Below are 20,114 nucleotides of genomic sequence, written 5' to 3' on the forward strand. Positions count from 1 at the left end.
AAGTATTTTTAAAGGAGGAGAAGGAGAAGAATGTCATTGGCTAGGAAAACAATTCTCATGAACATCTGTCACTGGGAATTCAATTTTGCAATAGCTAAAATATTTTCTCCATAAATTGAAAAGTCAAAAGTCAAACAAAGAAGCTTGAGAGATTTGTCTGCCACAGCAACCCTTAACATCAATCCACATAATGTTTTACACAGATGTCATTTAAAATTAAACTTCAGTAGGAAATTCCATTGTGTTATAAATGATATGAAACCTTGTCACTTTGTCCAGTCTCTTTGAGTTTGTATAGAATTTTGAACCCTTATCTACTGCTGAGCCCTGAGATAAATCATTTCTACTTACACTGAAATGAAAGAGGGGCCAGTCAAGAACTGATAGTCATCTAATTAGCCAGAGTTTCTTTCTGTTCCTTTCAACTTGGTTTAGCCTGTAATTAACACCTTCACCATATTAATAATAGGTTTGATCTGAACTTCCAGGTTTGAAGTTCAGATCAAAATGTGACATTTAAGTTAAAAAGAATGACTCCCCACCCCCCCGTTGTTGAAAAAGTCACCATATTTCAAAAATGTACCCTATCTCCAACTTTTTTATTCTTTTTTTAAAATATAATTCTACTTTGTAGGCTCTATGTGCATTGGTTTCCTCCTTGATTCGGAACCCTGCATTATCAATGCTCTAAACCACAGAGGGAGCCTATCTGTAAGGTCTCTCTTCTCCCTGTCAATATGTGGGGGGTGGGGGTGGGGATCTGGCAGAGATGCCTCAGTGGGGTGAGAGCTAGAAGGTACAACCATGCCCTCAGGTGGAGGTGAATGTTTTCAGGTGAGGGGGGGCAGAGAGAAACATGCACACTTCTTGTCATTCTACTTCACTAAAACAAAAACAAAAAAAACCTGACACTAACATGGGGGTATAGACACACTGTTGTTGTTTAGTTGTTTAGTCGTTTAGTCATGTCTGACTTTTCGTGACCCCCAGGACCAGAGGCACTCCTGTCTTCCACTGCCTCCCGCAGCTTGGTCAAACTCATGTTGGTAGCTTCGAGAACATGTCCAACCGTCTCGTCCTCTGTCGTCCCCTTCTCCTTGTGCCCTCAATCTTTCCCAACATCAGGGTCTTTTCCAGGGAGTCTTCTCTTCTCATGAGGTGGCCAAAGTATTGGAGCCTCAGCTTCAGGATCTGTCCTTCCAGTGAGCACTCTGGGCTGATTTCCTTCAGAATGGATAGGTTTGATCTTCTTGCAGTCCATGGGACTCTCAAGAGTCTCCTCCAGATCATAATTCAAAAGCATCAATTCTTTGGCAATTAGCCTTCTTTATGGCCCAGCTCTCACTTCCATACATCACTACTGGGAAAACCATAGCTTTTACTATACGGACCTAATAATGTGCAAATAACTGTAAAGAGGAGCAGACCATATTGAGGCTAGTGGGGCTCCTCTGGGGATGAATTCTGCCCATTTGTGGGGTAATTTGTGACCCACTGTGCTGTATATGACAAATTATTATTATTATTAGTGTTCCAACATGGTGTTATTTCTTGTATCAGAAAACTACTTCATATATTCTGGTCAAGCAACTTGTACCAAGTTAGAAACCTCAAGCAACATCACCCTTGCTTGTAGCTGATTAGGGAAATGCTACTATTCTAATCTCAGTTTATTTTTATTTCACTGCCCTACTTATAGGTAGTATTCAATGATAAATTATAATTTCCGCAGGGAGAGAGAGGTTTGGGAAAACTGAAATTAGAACTGCTGCATGTTTAAATAAGCTCTTTCTTCCTTTCTTGCCTTCACAAATAATTATTCCAACATAAATGTTCCCTGTCTCTCCAAGGATTCTCTCCCCTCCCCAATAGATTATGACCTGAAGTAGTTATCCTGAGTTTACTTTAGTCTCCTATTTGTTTCCTGAAATGGCTGTATTCAATGGCACCTGCCCTCCATTGTCCAGGAAAGGCATTAGGATCAGCAAACAGAACTTAGGACTCAGCTACATTAGTAAAGAAAAAGTGTTTTATATGCGTTATAACACTGTGACACCAGATGGCGCTGTGGAGTTCCATCTTTCACCAACGTGATTTCCCCCTTTGAGGTTGACAATGCATTTTCCTGAAGTGTTTTTTGTGTGTTTTTTTAATGTGTGTAGATCCAACCCTAGTTAGTCTTCCCATGGCCTAGTGACTACCAGCTTGTGGTGATATGAAAGTGGGTTGTTTCATTGATGGCCATAGTATTATGTGGGACTGTGGGCAATTCCAGCCCCCCCCCACCCTTATCTACTCTGTGATGCCAGTTTGTGGCTCCTGCATAGCAACTGGCTCCCAAGGCTAGAGAACCGTTCCAAATTTTGTCTTTTGGGGTAGCTCAGGGACTAGAAACTTCTCTGGGGGCTTAAAACTAGAGGAGCCTTTTTTACCCCAAACTGTTCTCCTGAACCAGTAATTGGTGTGCCAAAGACTTGAGAGAAGGAGGAGCCAATCTCAATCAATAGTGAAACAAAAAACTAAACAGCTTTAGACCCTACAGAACACCAAAAAGGGAGCCAACATTTAGAAAGCAGAAGAATGGATATTCCTTCCAAGTCTGAAATCTATAGGTGACATTATGGTGAGCTAGCTTTTGAGCTTTCCAGAATTCTTATCTGGGTGTTTGGTATTGCAGGGCCTATATCGGGCTTCCTCAAGCTTGGCCCTCCAGATGTTTTTGGCCTACAACTCCCAAGATCCCTAGCTAGCAGGACCAGTGATCAGGGAAAATGGGAATTGTAGTCTCAAATCATCTGGAGGGCCAACTTTGAGGAAGCCTGGTCTCTATTAATGGTCAGTCAGTTCAATTTCATCTGACTATTGCAGTGAGAAACCAGTGGGCAGAGAACAGTAAGTTTTATGGCTCATATTTTAAAAGTGGTTCAAAGGACTGGTTTGAAACTTGACAGTGTGTGTGAGTTAAGCTTGAGGATGGTACTTCTGGAATGGTAATAATAATAATAATAATAATAATAATAATAATAATAATAAAGTATTATTTGTACCCTGCCTATCTGACTGGGTTGCCCCAGCCACTCTGGGCAGCTTCCAATACATATAAAAACATAATAAAACATCAAACATAAAAAAGCTTCCCAGTACAGGTCTGCCTTCAGATGTCTTCTAAAGGTTTTATAATCATTTATCTCATTGACACCTGATGGGAGGGTGTTTCACAGGGTAGGTGCCACTATTGGGAAGACCCTCTGCCTGCTTCCCTGTAACTTCACTTCTCACAGTGAGGGAACCACCAGAAAGCCTTCAGAGCTAGATCTTAGTGGCCAGACTGAACGCTGGGGATAGAGCTACTCCTTCAGATATATAGGACTGAGGCCATTTAGGTAGTTCCGGTTGCATGATAGCTAGTGGCTTATATACCCAAGGAGTCTATATCAGTGAACAAAAAAAAAAACACAAAAAAACTGGCATTTAGGTCTATTTCTCTGCCACTAACAGTCCTCCAGCTCCAAAGTAGTGGTGAACCTGGAACCACTCACAGGATAGGATATTGCCTAAAGAGTGTTGTTATTAAGGTGGTAGCCCTTAATAGCTGCAATTTTGCAGCATGTTCAAGCTTGAATGAACATGGAAAGCCCTTAACATAACATGAGAAATATAAAGGGTTTTTTTTTAGTTAATTGAATATGTCTTAAGATAAGAGTGTGGGAAAAGGTCACCAATTTAATAGATTAGGCAGCTATGGTTTGCTTTAGAGCTACAGGCCCTTTTCCCATCAGCATCCCATAGGGAGAAGCTTTATGCAGAGTGAGACTATTAGTTCTCTCTATATAACTCTCTCTATACAGCGTTAGACTATTAGTTCATGTATTGTCACCAAATGGTAAAAGGGATATGGGTGGCACTCTGGTCTAAACCACTGAGCCTCTTGGGCTTGCCGATCGACAGGTCGGCGGTTCAAATCCTTGGGACATGGTGAGCTCCTTTTGTTCTGTCCCAGCTGCTGCCAACCTAGCAGTTTGAAAGCACGTCACTGCAAGTAGATAAATAGGTACCGCTGTAGTGGAAAGGTAAACGGCATTTCTGTGTACTCTGGTTTCCATCACTTTGTTCCATTGCACCAGTAGTGGTTTAGTCCTGCTGGCCACATGACCCAGAAAGCTGTCTGTGGACAAACACCAGCTCCCTCAGCCTGAAAGTGAGATGAACTCCACAACCCCATGGTCGTCCTTCACCTTTTACCCTTTTACCTTTACACCAACTGGTAGCAGCTGTCCAGCGTGTTGTGAAAATTATTTTCCAGTTGTACCTGGTGATGCCACAGACTGAACCTGGGGTATTTTTGCATTCAACACATGTGCTCCTCCGATAAGCTATGGCTTCTCCCCATCCTTATCACAATATGCCAGAGTTGAGGAATCTGTGCTCCTCCAGATTGTGCAGGACTCCAACTCCAGCACTCTGGCCTATGCTCAGGGATGATAGATTTATTCCAGCAACAGCAGGAGGAGCAAAGGTTTCCCACCCCTGCAATATGAGCTGACATAAGACTTTGCAATGTGGTAGCCAACAATTCTGATTCTCCACTTTGGGGGAGTCTGTTTTGTGCAGGAATGGGTGTGCCTCCCCATGCCCTCTTACCACTTGGTTGATGTCATATGTGAGTGGAAAGATCCCATGAACTGAGTGTAGCTGATGTGTTCGCTGCTTTGCGATCTGCTTTCGGCATGATTTGGAAAAGTGGCTTATAAATAAACTTGATGATAATACAGATAGGTAGCCGTGTTGGTCAGCCGTAGTTGAAACAATTTTTTTCATTCCAGTAGCACCTTAGAGACCAACTAAGTTTGTTATTGGTATGAGCTTTTGTGTGCATGCACACTTCTTCAGGAGCACTCACATCACCTCTGAAATTACTTTAAGAGGAGATGCCCAGCTTGCTTTACTGGACAAAGCTAGGCCTCAGAACCAGGCGTTAAATCACAACTAACTCCTGGAAATCATGGATGAAATGTTTGGTGAGCAGTCCTGTCTTTAATAAGATATATAGGCTTCAAGAAAGAGAAAGACATTAAGCTCTGTTTTGCTGAAATGCAAAATATATTTCAAATGACCATGCAGAAATCCTTTCCCCTTTTAACATTCTGTAGATGAGTGACAGGTTATTTCATCTTCTCTTCTTCTTTTCTGGCGATCACTCAGCCAAGTAAGATTGCCTTCCATGAACACGGTCTTAACAGTGACTCCGTAAGTGACTGTGGAGGCCAGGTGACAGGTTATTTAGACATTTGTAGATGAGTAGCATAAGGTATAGGTTGCAAAGAGTATAGAATTATAGAATCTTAGAGTTGGAAGGGATCCCAAGGTCATCTAGTCCAACCCCCTGCAATGCCGGAATCTCATCTAAAGCATCCATGACACAAGACCATCCAACCTCTGCTTAAAAACCTCCAAGGAAGGAGAGTCCACCACCTCTGGTGGGAGTCTGTTCCACTGCTGAACAACCCTTACTGTCAGAAAGTTTTTCCCCGAATGTTTAGTCGGAATCTCCTTTCCTCCAACTTGAAGCCATTGGTTTGAGTCCTACCCTACAGAGTAGGAGAAAACAAGGGTGTTCCCTCCTCCATCAGTTCTCCTGAACATATTCCCAAGACTCTTGGCAAACACACTCTTGCCAATTGCTGTGAGGTGCAGCCCATCTCTCTCCAGAAGTCCTACCTCAAGGAAGAGGAGACCATGATCCAAGAAGTCAAATCTTTCCTGATTACCCCAACCTGTGCAGTCAGTGGTTTACCTCAAGTATTTTCTTCTCTCTTCTTGGGCCTTCAACAGGAAGGGGTGATGAAAAGACTACCTGTGCCCTAAGTCTCTTCAGCTCCCTGTCCAGTGTTTCACAGTCCCTTTCTATGTGTGGCAGCATTATTTGTAAATGTTTTTTAGTGCTTGACCTGATGTTTGATGCGGTTGCTATAGTGATGGCCCATCTGTTTATAATATTGGAAAAGTAGTGATTCACTGTTCTTAAGAGAGAGACTATAACTACACACAAATAGAAAATTAATTTGCTTCCTCCTCAACCCTCATTCCTTGTTTTATAACTTGGATGGATTCGTATAATTTTTAAGAAGAAAAACATGTTTTTTCCCTCCTAATTAGAATGACACACACACAAAAAATCCCTTCTCCCTTGACTTCCTCCATTCTTTTGTTTTCTCAGATGTTTTTACTAGCAAGTATTATTAGAAAAGAAAAATAGGAGAAAAACCTGTGTGTGTGCAGTGCAGTTATTAATAATGTGAAGGGATGGAATGATAGATGCCGTTGATTCATATGCACTAGCTCTTTTCTACCTGTTACATTGGGATGGAAAAACTGAATAGCTGCAGGCTTCATGGTTTCAGAACTGGGGATGGAATCCATTTCCAGCCCATGTTATTTCCCCCATCCCATGTAAATTCCCTTGTAACCCTGGGCTCTGGGACGCGGGTGGCACTGTGGGTTAAACCACAGAGACTAGGACTTGCTGATCAGAAGGTCAGCGGTTCAAATCCCCGTGATGGAATGAGCTCCCGTTGCTTGGTCCCTGCTCCTGCCAACCTAGCAGTTCGAAAGCACGTCAAAGTGCAAGTAGATAAATAGGTACCACTCTGACGGGAAGGTAAACGGTGTTTCCGTCCACTACTTTGGTTCGCCAGAAGCGGCTTAGTCATGCTGGCCACATGACCCGGAAGCTGTACGCCAGCTCCCTTGGCCAATAAAGCGAGATGAGCGCTGCAACCCCAGGGTCGGCCACGACTGGACCTAATGGTCAGGGGTCCCTGGGTCCTTTTACCTTACCAATGACGCAGCTCCAATGTCAGCAGTGCAAAGACTGCAGAAGTTTCCACAGCAGTGGGAGGAGACATCTGATACTGGACTTCTCTCTGTCCAAATCTGGAGATCCATAGCTTCCGCCAGCCTATAGGACACTTTCCCAGGGACCATAGGATTGCTGAAGGGCAAACAGGGTGCACCTCCTCCAAAAATCCTACAGAACTTTGAACAGTGGCTGGCAAATGGTAGTGAAATGCTGAAAAACAGGAAGAGGGAAATGCTCAGGGGAGAGTCTTGACAACCTTTTAAAGGTAAAGGTAAAGGGACCACTGACCATTAGGTCCAGTCGTGACTGACTCGCGGGTTGCGGTGCTCATCCCCCTTTATTGGCCGAGGGAGCCGGCGTTTGTCCGCAGACAGCTTCTGGGTCATGTGGGCAGCATGACTAAGGCACTTCTGGCAAACCAGAGCAGCACACAGAAACGCCGTTTACCTTCCCACTGGAGTGGTACCTATTTATCTACTTGTACTTTGTGCTTTCAAACTGCTAGGTTGGCAGGAGCTGGGACCAAACAACGGGAGCTCACCCTGTTGCAGGAATTCGAACTGCCGACCTTCTGATCAGCAAGTCCTAGGCTCTGTGGTTTAACCCACAGCGCCACCTGTGTCCCATTCACAACCTTTTATAAGCAACCTATTCCCCCAAGCCTATTGGGTAACCTCATCCATGTGAATTGAACCCTCACCACTACCCTTCAAATGAAATCACACAAGGCTTCCTACTTCATTCAACAATGCTCCAAGCTTATGGCTCAAAAGGATAATGTCTCATATCAGTTAAAACTTGCCACTTGACAGGCTGCAGATTCAGGTGAGGTCCTAGGCAGTTCCCAGTAGGCCCTATTGGCTGAGTTATAAAAGATGTTGTCTCAGGCAAGGATGACCATCTGAAGGCTGAAGAAAGCTGCCAGGACCTCAGGTTCCAGTGGCTTTGCCCCCACTTGGTAGGTCTGCAGCCTTTAAAGGGTCCACAGCTGATTCAGCAGCTTCATGCTCCTTCATGGCTGTGGAGCAAGAGAAGCTATGGTGAATCTAAGACTCAGGCTGGGGAATTGTTGAGGAACATAATGCTGCAGAGCCTATTGGAGCAGGTCAATGGCCCATTTAGTCCAGCATCCTGTTCTCACAGTGGCAAGCCTGTGGGAAACCATCAAGCGGGACCTTAGGAAAACAGAACTATCCCCTTCTGTTGTTTCCAGCAACTGGTAGGGCAGATGCAAATGCTGAAGGCTACCAATGGAGTGGTGCTGGTGGCATGTCACCTGAAACCTAGTTCTCCTCAGTCTGACACTGAGACCCTTGTCCTCATCCATGGGGCCAAAAGTGAGCCTTTGCAAGTAGTTTGCTGCAGGGATACCAGAGTGGTCAGTTCTAGTGCTTTACTATAAGAAAGGCCTACAAAGTCCCACTGCCATTACAGACTCGGGGTGGACCAAACCAAAGCAGTGGGAGGTCTTCATGACTGGTCCACACACCCAAGCAAACTTTGGCCGGAACCTCCCATCACTCTGCCTGGCTGATGAGGGCATAGGTGGCAAATACCCAAGTCTTACATATAGCTCCCTGCTCTGGGCCCAGAGCCCAGCACACACACGCACCCATAGATAAGCATAGCATCAAAGCAAGCCAATTAGCATGTATCGAAGCAAGTGTGAATAAACCTAGATGAGCTCATTGCCACAACAACAACCAATTAATTTTGAGGTTATCATGGCTACTAAAATGGTGTTTGCAAGTCTTCTGGGACAGTCTCACCTTTGGCTCAACGCAGACCCTGCAGCAGGAGACATGGCAGAAGCCATGGCATCCAAGGCCCAAATAAACATGCCTAGGTTTGCCACCTTAAGAAAACAAAACATACCGCCTGAGATTTCTATCAAGCTGTTAAAAATATCCCACTTCCTTGTGAGAAGCGCAGATATATCTCATGCTGTGAGATGGAAGGGTATATATTTTTACAAGTTCTACCCAATGCGGCAGGAGCGGGAAGAAGTCATCACATGAATTTGTTTTTCTGAGATGAATGTAAGCTGTAAACCAGCTCCCAGGCCGTTCCAAGGGTGGAAGCAGACATACCTGAGCAGCTTTCGATGGATATGGATCTGATTACTCCTTCAGCCTGAATGAGGCAGCCTGGGTAAGAGATTTCCTGACCAACCGAGTGCACATGGGTCAATGGATCAGAGCAATTGTGTCTTGCAAAGATTTCGCTTTCATTACTGTAGCTAGATTTCACAGGCAACGTATTTGGAATAGAAAGCACACTTTTCAAATAGGAAACAGACATTTGGGCCCTTCAATTTCAGTGGGATAGTAATTTACCTTGGTACTACTTCCCAGGTAATTTGCTGCAAGCACTTTATTAAGCAGGGGCAAAGATCATTATCCCCATTTTTCTAGCATTAATCCCAAAGAGTGCATCATCTGTCACTAACTGTGCCATATAGAACTGCTCATTTTGTTTCCTTTCACTCACTCTGAAAGCAGAGCACAGAACACTCCCTTAGGCATGTTCATCAAAAACTGTGATCTAGCTGATTAAAATGCAGAGATACCAACATTTGTCTTTTATCTGGAGTCCATCATATCTGTATTGTTTGAATCTCATTAACACTGTGATTCCAGCCTTCCTTTAGTGTTGCTTTCCACTTTTCAGGCAGTGAATTCAATCACCACATCTTGTAATTTAGCATGTAGATTTCTTGTGTTAATTCCCGAGATAGCATTAGAAACAGGTAGACAGGTTTTCAAACGTTATCTTCTTCTTGGGGAGAAAAATATTGAGGGCATAGTGTGCAATAAAATGTCACTGAAAATGCATCGCCATTGCATGAGACTCATCACACCTTAACTATTTCTGAAACATACCTATGGCTCATCATCATCATCTTATTTTTATGCCACGTTCCCATAGTTAAAGCTACGCTCAAGGTGGCTTACAACATAAAAAGATTTGCATAATTACAACCATGGCAAAAGTAGTCACAAACAATAAACCCTGTCAAAAAGTACACAACCGAAATGAATAATTTCCATATAAATCATAACATCTAAAAATAAAGATTACAAAAAATAATATCAGCAACAGCGACAACCACCCCTAAACAATACATCAGGATCAGCTTTTGTAGCTAGAATCAGTCAGGTCCCTACCCTCTCAGGCCAAGTGGAAAAAAACCTATGGTTGCTATTTGAACTTCTTTCCCATGCTCTATTCCAACATCATTGTTTGGATCATTTTTCTTTTGCACTTGACATGTTTTGTTCTCTGAGTTTCCCTGCTTAATCCCTACCTGGACTTCACCACTTTTCAATTTTCATTCTGCTTTTAAATTTTAGGGATTTGCACCTGCTATGTTGATTCACAAAAATCCTCCCTACTTTAGTTCACTCCTTAGTTTTCCACTGGAATTTGTCATTCAAAAATAAATATTAACTTTTGTGAGTATTTCAGTCATATCATCATAACATCAATAAATATGTTCTAGCTCTGGGAGCTCTTAATAATTGATAAGATATTAATTAAGTAAATATCTTCAACTTGGATTTTCTTTAATTGCTCCCTCTGCAGACAATTCTCCTTGTTCCTAAAGAAGAAGAGTACCACTTTCATATTACCATGATAACCTTTCCCTATGTGGGTTCTCCTCTGATGTTGCCTCATTTGTTAGCTCAGAAACATACAGATAAGAAGTCCAATCACCCAACAATTTTTATTTTTATTTTAGCTTAGATCTAGATATTTTTCTGATGGTAGATTTGCATAAGCATAACATGTACCCATAGTGAAAGGGGTTTTGTGCATAACCAGCTAGGAAGCTTCTATTGTGGGACAGTGCATAAGAATTACAAATTTCTAGAAATAACAATGGAAGTTCTTAGGAAAATGTAACTTCTTCATTATAAATGGGCACCACCATGTTGGCGACATGACCCAGAAAAGCTGTCTGAAGGCAAACATCAGCTCCCTCAGCCTGAAAGTGAGATGAGCTCCACACCCCATAGTTGAATTTGACTAGACTTAACCATCCAGGGGTCCTTTACCGTACAACAATGTGATTCTACTTGAACACAACACTTAATATTAATGGATTAAAGCATTAAGTCCAACAAAAGTACAGTGTAAACCTTACCATGTCTACTCAGAAGCAAGTCTACTGTATTCAGTGGAGCTTACTCCCTGTTAAGTGGGGCTAGGATTGCAACGTAAGTCATGATTAACTCCCCCATCAAATAAGTAACTGACGTTCCATTTTCCTTTCTTCTTAAAATAATTTTATTAATGTCATATTATTACAATTCATTGCAAAGTACCATTTTCATCCAACTTACCTCTATTGGCATCCTCTGGATAGAGTAACTGATTTCAAACTTTCTGCTAGGCACTGTGACCATTCTTTTACTGAGTTCCCATGGATCAGCCTGTGAACGCCAGACCACAATGAGTCATAATCAGGCATATTCTAAGGAAGAAGAAAAAGCTGTTTAGTTTTCAAGAAGCTCCAATTAACCGCAGCAAGCAAAAAAAGAAAGTCCAATGTTACAGAAAAAGGAAATCAAAACCTAGGGTTTGAACTTTGGCGTCTGGCTCCAGTTGCAGTGGTTCAATCAGCATCTACTTTACACTGAATGTGTTAAGTTGTGGCTTGTATATCTGAATTTGGCAGCAGGCTTTCCCTAAGAATTCTTGAAAGCTCAGAAAGACCCTCATCTGCCCATTTTCCTTTTTTGAAACTTAGTAAGTTGAGAGTGGAATGCAGCTTCTGAACATAGCAGAAATTCCATTCTCAGTGTCTGGTGGGGCAGTATTCCACCAGGTTTTACTTAGAGTAGACCTATTAAAATGTATGGACCTAACTTAAGCATGTAAGTTATTTCAATGGCTGAGATTCACCTAATGAACCTTGTCAATGGAAGCCCTGCCCAAGGGCTCCTCCTTGCACAAAGGTGTGTCTTATTCCCTCACATCTGCTGAGATTGGGTCTGGAGGGGGTCCAGAGAACCCCCAGAGCAACATATGGGGAAGGGGAGGGGATTGTTCCATGTGACAATCTACAATGCTTGCAACAAGCAGAACAATCGGAAGACTGCAAGGTTGAATGCCATCCACTGCGTTTTACTAATTACAGCCACTTTGGGATGGTTTTTTTTTTTGGGGGGGGGGGAACAGAGCAGAAAACCCCAAGCCTGGATCCAGCTGCCTAAAATTTGGCATGGGTAATCTTCTGAGAACTAGGGATGCGGGTGGCACTGTGGGTTAAACCACAGAGCCTAGGACTTGCCGATCAGAAGGTTGGCGGTTCGAATCCCCGAGACGGGGTAAGCTCCGGTTATTCGATCCCTGCTCCTGCCAACCTAGCAGTTCGAAAGCACGTCAAAGTGCAAGTAGATAAATAGGTACCACTCCAGCAGGAAAGTAAGCAGCATTTCTGTGTGCTGCTCTGGTTTTCCAGAAGCGGCTTAGTCATGCTGGCCACATGACCCAGAAGCTGTATGCCGGCTCCCTCGGCCAATAAAGCGAGATGAACGCTGCAACCCCAAAGTCGGTCATGACTGGACCTAATGGTCAGGGGTCCCTTTACCTTTAATCCTCTGAGAAGTTGGGGAGGTCTGCTATCTCTGCAAAGCTTCATGCACCTATGGAATGAAACTAAAAACCCATGGGCATTTTATGATACAATGACCGCTCCCCACTTAAAACGGGGGGCGCCCTTTGCGGGGACGCGTGCAGCCCTGGATCTGGAGTGGCCCCATCAGCATAGGCTTTGCCTTCCCTCAGGTGGGATACCTGGAGGTCCCCGCCTACCCCAGTGAGTTGTCCAATCCCACCTGGGGGAAGCGTTGCCAGGGAAACCAGGCCAAAACTTCAAAGAAACCCCTCTGCTTACCTGTCTGGAATGTGGCAGTTTTGATCTCCATTTGGGGGGCTACTACACCAGCAGGTTTCATGCACCTTTGTGGAAAAAAACAAAATTTACAGCTATTTTGGTTTCCCAATGCAAGTCAGTGGAAGTACGAAATCTTCAGTTTTGCAATTATTGCTTTGGATTCAGGGTGTAAGGTGAGCCCTCCTGCTAGTGTTCCTGTAAGTGAATGAGGGCCCAATCCAAATCACTGGATCAGACCCTGAAGCAAAGCTGGACAACCTCATACAGCCATAACTAGCAGCCCTTTACTTCACACACGTCCTGATCTGAAAAGGCCCTATGGGAGACATTATTGCAATAAATCTTCTTCTGGACTTTGATTTCAAACCCTCCAACATTTTTCTGATTAAAATACTGACGTCCCTTTCCATAATGATAATTTTACGATTTATACCCCACATATCTTACTGGTTTGCCCCAGACACTCTGAACAGCTTCCAGCATATATAGAAACAGAATAAAACATTTATTTATTTTTTTAAAAAAACTTCCTTATACAGGATTGCCTTCAGATCACCCAGGGTTCGTATAACTCCATACCCTCCAACATTTCTCTATGAAAATAGGGGCATCCTAAGGAAATTTGGGGCATTCTGGGATCAAAGCAGAAACCAGGACAGCTTCTCTAAATCAAGGACGCCACTGGAAAATAGGGAGACTTGGAGGGTCTGTGATTTGTACATGGGCAGCCTGGGAGGATGCAGAGTAAATGTGCCTGATGAGACAGGTTGCCAAATTAAAGAAAGGCCATTCACAAACACCCTCTCCTTGACCTCAAAAGTAAAGTTAGTGCAACTTTTTTTTTTTTTTTAAAAAAAACCCTTTGATAATTTTTTAATGCAATATCTTTTCTCCTCAATTGATGGTGAATAGTCAAGAGACATACACAGGAGAAACTCCCAGCCCAGCCTAAGAGAGAATTTTGAGTTCTGAACAATAAAGCTAATGTAAAGACGCTGGGGGACAAGGAGGGGAAATTAAAAAGGATCTGAAGTCATGATATGTATGCCTGTGTGTAAATAGACTTAGAAATTAATGTCTGAAATAAATGAAAAAAATATTTTTAATGCAGGGAATTGGTCACGTGAACTGAGTTAGGCTTAAATTATGAGGGGACGTGTGTGGGTCAATGAAATTTACAAGCCTCATCTCTAAATCCCCAATTTTAGCTATATTGTGATTTGAAAAACAGTAGGGGGAGGCAGCAAAATAAATAAACAAATAAATAGGAATGCTTATGAGCTCCTTTCACAAAATGTTTAGCTTCTGAATTGCTTCTTTATGACATGATACCAGTTAATAATGCTCGCAATGCTGTTCTATAAAATGATAGCAATATTTGAACCTAGTCAAATTCAAATTTTTTTTGCATGAAAGGACTGAGCTTCTATGTGACAAAAAAGCTAGTATGTTGTAGGTCTTGAATACGACAGAAAAATAACACAGAGTAGCGATAAATGAAGCAATTAAGTATCTTGTGCAAAGTGAAGGCAAAGATATAAAGAAAGAAATATCAGATCAAGAGCCTATCACCAGAAGCAACAAATGTAAGATTTAGGAAACCATTTCATATCGTCTGTATTCAGCAAAAATTAGGAGGAGGATGTCATGGAACACAATAAGGAAATGGTAGCATATATAGAAAATTATTAGGAGGGAGGAATTACAGTGAAACAGTGAAAATTGCATGATGGCAATTCAGTCTCCCATCTAGTCCACCAAGAAATATTAGGGTCCTCCCCACCTGTGCCCCCGCTCATATATATGAAGCCTTATGTATTGTACTGAATAAAAACTTTTGATTCATATATTACCACCCACTGGCCTACCACAGAACGACCCAGCTTGAAGCCCTGGTATCTACAGGATGAGCTGGGGATGTCCCCTGTTGGAAACCCTGGAGAATTGCTACTAGTCAGTGTAGACTATATAATACACAATACAGTCATACCTTGGAAGTCAAATGGAATCCATTCTGGAAGCCTGTTCGACTTCCAAAATGTTTCAAAAGCAAACCCCGGCTTCGGGTTGGCTACAGGAAGCTCCTGCAGCCAATCAGAAGCCGTGGAAGCCCCGTCAGATGTTTGGGTTCCTAAAGAACGTTTGCAAACCTTAACAATCACTTCTGGGTTTGCAGCGTTTGGGAGTCAAAACGTCCAAGTTCCAGTGCCTTCGACCAACCAAAGTACGACTGTACAATAGATGGACCATTGGTCTGACTTGGTATAAGGTAGCTTCCTATGTACTGGTATCTTTCTAGATTGCTCACTTTTGCAGTTTTTAACTGGGGATTTAGACATGAATTAAAACAGGATAGGTGAATCTGTGGTTATTCAAATGTTGTGGGACTCCACCTTGGAACAATAACCTCCCTTGCCCTTACTTTGCTGGCAGGTGGGCTCAACAGAGTACTGGCCAGAGAGGTGGGGCACATGGGGCATTGGGGTTTCCCTGGCTTTCCAACACACTGGGGCACTGAGAGGCGGAACGTGGAGGCTCAGGGAGCTTGGTCTGGTGTGGTGTGTGATGGTGGGAGCATCATGTTGTCTCCGCTGCCATGCACCACACACCAAGCCCCTCTCCTGTCCCTTTCAGTAAGTTATATCGATGGATAGGCCTTTATTCATGAACCTTTGGGTCACACACCTCGCCCCAGCCTCCAGTACAAGCATGTTGATTTTTGTTAGCAGGAAGACGAAGGCTTGTTCATCTGAAAGTTAGAAGACTACATCATTTTCTTCCCCTTAAAATTAACTTATAAAAGACATTTGATTATGTAAAACAGGTTAAGCTCTTAATGCAAATTTAAGACTGTCTAATCTTCATTCAAATCTCTCTGTAAGATTTGGTTGTTCCTTGCTGTCAAAAGAGCCAATAGTTCTGAAAAGATGCTTGAAAGTTGCTGTGTCTGGAATGAGAGCTAAAAAGGCAGAGATAACTGCAGTAGATAAAGGAAGTAAATTATTAAGTAACTTCTTAAAGCTCAGAAGAACAGGGTTTTTAAAGAGAGAGAGAGAAAGGGAGAGAGACAAAATCAGGAACTAATCAATCGCAGAGACATAATGGATCCATATTTCTCTGCTCATTTATGTGAACTTTCAGCTTTGATTCAGAAGTACAGTGTGCAGCCAAGAATTCTCAAAGGTAACAACAGGGAAATGAAAATGACAGATCATTAAGATTTTTGCACAAGTGGCGCTGTGGGTTAAAGCCTCAGCGCCTAGGGCTTGCCGATCGAAAGGTCGGCGGTTCGAATCCCTGCGGCGGGGTGCGCTCCCGCTGCTCGGTCCCAGCGCCTGCCAACCTAGCAGTTCGAAAGCACCTCCGGGTGCAAGTAGATAAATAGGGACCGCTTACCAGCGGGAAGGTAAACGGCGTTTCCGTGTGCGGCTCTGGCTCGCCAGAGCAGCGATGTCACACTGGCCACGTGACCCGGAAGTGTCTCCGGACAGCGCTGGCCCCTGGCCTCTTAAGTGAGATGGGCGCACAACCCCAGAGTCTGTCAAGACTGGCCCGTACGGGCAGGGGTACCTTTACCTTTACCTTTAAGCCCCGCACAAAAACCTGAAGTATCACAGAGAACATGCTTAAGTACTGTGTGTAACCAGATCATTTACGCAGAAAGTACAGTGGTATCTCAGGTTAAGTACTTAATTCTTTCCGGAGGTCCGTTCTTAAACTGAAACTGTTCTTAACCTGAAGCACCACTTTAGCTAATGGGGCTGCCTGCTGCCGCCGTGCCGCCAGAGCACGATTTCTGTTCTTATCCTGAAGCAAAGTTCTTAACCTGAAGCACTATTTCTGGGTTAGCAGAGTGTGTAACCTGAAGCGTATGTAACCCGAGGTACCACTGTATATCATTGCTACTATGATTTCCTCCTTTGTAGCTTGACCAATGCATTCCCTTTTCTTGTTTTTATTTTAAACAATTATACCTCACCTAATTTTCCAAGGAAAGGAAAGGCAGCTAAAAAAACAGACAACAATCCTCAAATGAAACCCCAATCGCACAATCAATGCATTGATACAAAACTAAAAACAAATTAAGCAGTTCCATATCAGCCACCGAATAAACACAAACTATGTCAGTGAAGAAATTGCCTAGTGAACCAAAGGCATTTTTTAAAAGCTGTTGTCATCAGCCGCCTTAAGCAGTATAATGATGTAGACTGACATGCACTTCGTTAGAATTGTAATGGGCTAGTAATAGAGCTGAACCATTGAGTTCACAATTATGAATCCCCTTCCTCTGTGAACTTTGCCATTCAAACTCTGGCAGTATTACTAGTGCGGACTTCACAACAGTAGCACAGAGCTTTGTTTGGAATGCAAGAAGGAGGCAGGCGAAAAGTAATGAAGCCAAAGTAACACTGGGTTATAAAATTGCTATTCTAAACTTTGTAGGCTTGGGCGCTTTGTGTGTTGAGGTCCCCAGGTCCCCCCCAATAACTCACACATCACACCAAATTTTTTGTTTAAGGTTTTTGGCGTAATTTTGGCCACAACTTTATTAAATTACAAACATGTGAGTGGTTGCTTAGGCATTGGTTGCGACTATCTGCCCCCACCGTGGGGGACAGATTGACATTCTGCACGCCTGCGAAAGTCAGAAAAGGGGAATACACTTGGGGGTAGCGACGGAGCAGGGAACCTGCCCTCAGCCCTCCCCAAATGCAACCAAGGGCTCTTGCATGACCCTAGCCCCTTGACAGGGTGGACAAGCAATAGTTAGCCCCCAATTCCTTTATCGGAATCCCTTGCGGCAGCAGCATTAGAGGGGCAGGCACAGCCAATCCATGCCCCTCAACCAACCAAACCATAAACCAATGCCTAACTGCCACCTTACAAGTTGTTACGATTTGCTACACAGTAGGCAAAAACCAAATGGCCCCAGCCAATCAGCCAGATGGACAAAATTCCTACCGGGCCCTGCCCCAAGAGCAGATGACCCCATGAAAGGCATAGCAAGGTCAAAGCGAACAACCCTATTCTAGGGAGGGGAGACGGGCAAGCCGATGCACGGGCAAAAAGAGGAAGCCCTAGCCTCATGCAAGGAGTTTTAGCATTTCTGGCTGTCAATCAACAAATGGCAACATTAACTTCTTCCCAACAACAAGGGAAGCCCAATCGCATCAGTGGCCAACAAACAATAAGCTCGCCCCACAATTTTGGAGTGTCCTGGCAGCCCCCACTGCAACACGTGCTCTCCATGAAGGAGAACATGCTTTCTTGCAATGTTGCACATCACTTTATCAATGGTCTTGAAATATACCGTATTGGCACCAATATAAGCTGCACCCAAATATAAGCCGCACCTTTAAAACCGGGGGGGGGGGGGGCGGAGAAAAAATATCTGAATATAAGCTGCTCCATTCCTTGCTGCTCCTTGCTTCATACTGGGGAGGGAGGAGAGGTAGAGCTCCACTGCATTGCCAGCGGCCTTTCCCCTTCCTTGTTCTCTCCCTTCCCAGCCTTGGGGGAGAGGATGGTGGACTATGCACGGGGAGGGAATGCTTTGCTGCGCTTCTGGCTCAGTTTGCCCAGTGCTCCTGGCTACATACTGTAAAGTCGTGAATATAAGCCGCACTTTAACTTTTCACAGTCAGATTTTGGGGCAAAAGAGGAAGGCTTATATTCAGGCCAATACGGTAAGTGCTGGAAAAAGCATGGATTGATCAAGTGATGAAGGCAGGATGTACCACAGGAAGTAATGTTTGCTGATGGGACAGTTGTTCCTGCTGCTTTCAGCAGCCTATGCCGTGGTGACTGTCTGATCTGTCTCCTCCCCTGGCTTTTCCCAACACTTAACAGGGGGAGGGGGCAGAAATTCCATTTCCCCCTATTGGTTACGTAGCAGCTGCAAACCACCTCACCAGTGGTCTTTGGCTGTAAATAATAAAAGTATCTGTCCATAACCGTAGGAGCCAACTCATGTACTTTGAGGGTCACTACACTCACAAGCCATCGCTCTTGTTGTGTACATGACACTTCAATTACTGGTTGTATCGTTGTTGCAATTCTTTGACAGTGTGCAATAGAAACAGTTAAAAAATATATTAAGTGAGAATTCAAGCATCTCCCCCCCCAATTATCCATCACCTCCTGTTCATTTTAACATCACACATAAGCAGAAGGATCCACAAATGCAAGATGATTTCAAACACAATTATGATAACAGAGAGCTCTAAATTTGTTGCCGCACTCCCCCCCCCCCCAAAAAAAACCCCTGCTTGTATAATTGTCTCCCTCAATCCTTTCCATCAAACCTCATCCCCACCTTTTCGAATGGAAACCAAATATAACAAAAGCAGATCCAAATTAAAGAGGATTTGTCAGGTTCTGGTGAGAATATGATTAATGGGTTGCTTATCCTGACCCTAAGGCTTGATGAGAGGGTTAGAATGTGGAATAGAAATAAGGATTACACTAACACTGCCGTAATGATAAACTAGGGGGTGATGGGCAAAAACAATAGGGGCTGATAAAGTATTTTATGCACACACTTCTGAGGAAAAAAGGATTGAGATCCCTGCGTACTTGAAAAATTGCTCCTCGGCGCCTTATTAAATATCAGCAGATAGCTTGAGCTAATTTGCCTACATAATATGATAAAGGCATAAAGGGGTGGGGTGAGATTGTCTGGAGTAGAAGAGTCTAAATTTGAAGACGGGTTGCCTGGCTATGGCAAGGATGCATTCACTGATATGGTAAGTACCTTGTAATCCCCAAATCATAGCAGGCAAAAGCAATTCAGGGGGAGAGGCAGCAGGAAGCACTGTGGGGGGGGGGACCTTAGACTGCCCTATCAGCCAAAATAAGGCAGTATGGATAAGGCCCACTCAGACCGAGCCTCGGAGTAATGGATATAAATGGCTAAGCAGCTAGCAGCACTTCTTCCCGTCGGTTTGAGTGTAAGGGGAACATATAATTTATTACATCTGAAACCTGGAGAAAAGAACAATTAGTAAAAGAGCTACACAGAGTTGTGTCATGTGGTGCACAAATTGGTATGCATGGCAGAAAGAGAGAAAAAGAGACAGAGATCTATGCACGTCTTCTTCTTTTCATATCAAGGAGACAGACAGATCAGGATTCTGCAGACGTCAGAAACAAACTGGCTGGCTCAACCAGAAGCCATAATCACAGGACCCATCTCACTCAAAATGTAGAGGAAGGGAGAGGGGCAGAGGGAAGGAGAGAGACCGTGATCCCAGGAAGCCTCCTGCACAGGTTTTGCAATCAGATCCACCATCCCTGTCAAAATAGAGCAATATTACGTACTTCAATTGGATTGGGAGTGGCTTCCAGCAGGCA

General features: G+C 43.6%; 1 long non-coding RNA gene across 1 annotated transcript in view; it reads right to left on the bottom strand.

Annotated features, from left to right (window-relative positions):
• The window catches only part of LOC307206646, a 35,756-nt gene extending 22,927 nt beyond the window's left edge, over window positions 1–12,829 (bottom strand). Inside the window, exons 1-2 of the long non-coding RNA XR_013834453.1 lie at window positions 12,762–12,829; window positions 11,206–11,336 (exon numbers count right to left, since the gene is read on the bottom strand). This is a non-coding gene — a long non-coding RNA (uncharacterized lncRNA). The remainder of the gene's footprint in view (window positions 1–11,205; window positions 11,337–12,761) is intronic.
• Between the last annotated feature and the right edge of the window lie 7,285 nt (window positions 12,830–20,114).

Source organism: Podarcis cretensis (genome assembly GCF_951804945.1).
Source record: "Podarcis cretensis genome assembly, chromosome: 17".
Classification (NCBI taxonomy): Eukaryota; Metazoa; Chordata; class Lepidosauria; order Squamata; family Lacertidae; genus Podarcis; species Podarcis cretensis.